This window comes from Scyliorhinus torazame, chromosome 2 (assembly GCF_047496885.1).
Source record: "Scyliorhinus torazame isolate Kashiwa2021f chromosome 2, sScyTor2.1, whole genome shotgun sequence".
Lineage (NCBI taxonomy): Eukaryota > Metazoa > Chordata > Chondrichthyes > Carcharhiniformes > Scyliorhinidae > Scyliorhinus > Scyliorhinus torazame.
In genome coordinates, this window is record NC_092708.1 from 201,863,542 (window position 1) to 201,865,189 (window position 1,648).

Genomic DNA, 1,648 nt, shown 5'->3' on the forward strand with positions numbered 1-1,648 from the left:
GCCCAGGGTCCCCCTGTAGGGGCAAAAGTGGGTGTCGCCCTTGGGTGGGTCGCCTGAAGCCCCGCTGGTGGATGGCGGCCGGTTGGGTGGTGGGGGGTATGGCGGAGGGTGCGGTGCCGGGGTAGGGGGGGTGAGAGCACCCATACGGCTGGTGTCACTCTGCCAAACCGGGGCCAAGGTGGCTGGTCAGTGGGGTGCCCAACAAGATGGCTGCCTTGCAGGCCACGGTAATGGTGGTCCGTGCCTGGACACTGCTCCAATCCTATGGGGGGGGATGATCAGCCCGACCACATGACCCGTTCCGCCATCACCTCCCCCGCACCTGGAATGGCTCCACCCCACGCTAGCCAGCCGGCCACTGTCCGGCCCAGTAGCCCACAGTCACGCTGCCAAAGGATTTCATGCCATCCCTCCCTCTCTTCCCTCACCCTGCAAATTGTGTGCAGTGATAATTTGTTCATTAATTGACCTCACCCCAAGCTCTGGGTGACCACTGCAGGCATGCACAACACCCAAAGAGCGGTGTGCATGCCTAAATTATTGGTTCTGAATTTTTTGAAGGATTCCCATGCTTCATTTACTTCCATTCAATAATTTAATGAGTTAAGAAGGTTCAGTTCATTCTGGGGGGGGGGGGGGGGGGGGTGGGGGGGGAGTTGCTGGAGCGCGAGGCCCCGGTGAGCGGGAAGGCCGCAGATAGAGCTGAGGGTTCCCCACATCGTTTGCTCCTGAATGAAGGACTATAATGTTTCTGTCGAGGTTGGCTTTGCAACTTGTGAAAGCACCTAGATTTCCTGGAACTCCATCTGTTCTTGGTTCTGCTATTCAGCAATGGAAAGCCCTATCCAGAAATTGCGACGCACAGCCTCACCAAATCAAGGTGAAACCACAGCGTTGGTGTACACTGGAGCTTGAGCTGGAGGAGTTCCTGATTCCACGGAAATTGTCCATCAGCCCATTAGAAAGCTGGCTCACGATTAGGTCAAGTTTGAGAACGATTTGAAGAAAATCTGGAAGAGAGCTGGACTGAAGAAACCACCAGAAGGCTGGCAGGCACCAAAGATATTTCTGAAACGATATGGAAAGTCTGAATGACACTGGAAGAAGCAGCTGTGCTCTATATAAAGTGAAGGAAAATGTTTTGAAAAAAAAAAAGGTTCAGTTCAATTTCATACTGCAGCACAAGACTACATAGTTTCCAGTTTGCAGATTACTGCAAAGCAGGATAAAAGTTCATCCTACCAGTAACACACCATACACAATGGAAGACTACCAAAATTATGTAAAGCAGGATGATAGGAGGTAACATCAGCTAACAGGAACTGCTGTTGAAGGTGAGTAAGAAAAATGGTATTTTGAAATACTTCAAATTGTAACAGATAGTTAGAAGTGAGGAACAAGAATGTGCAGCATCTAAACATTTATCAATGTTGTTTGATCTACAAGATTAAATTGCACCTAATTCACATTAATAATGAGAGTGTGTGTGTCAGAAAACTGATTCTAAAAAGAAATACTCCTTGTTGCCGCAATGGCAATTCATCATCTGAGAAGACATTGCAATCGCACTACTGAGGAATATTCGTGTTCTATGACCCTTGAGCGCGCCAGGATTTTAAAAAACAATTGTGCTGCAATATTACAAGGG

General features: G+C 48.9%; 1 pseudogene; it reads left to right on the forward strand.

Annotated features, from left to right (window-relative positions):
• Positions 1-650: 650 nt before the first annotated feature.
• LOC140407837 (small ribosomal subunit protein mS38-like) lies at positions 651-1,155 on the forward strand (annotated as a pseudogene).
• The last annotated feature ends 493 nt before the right edge of the window (positions 1,156-1,648 follow it).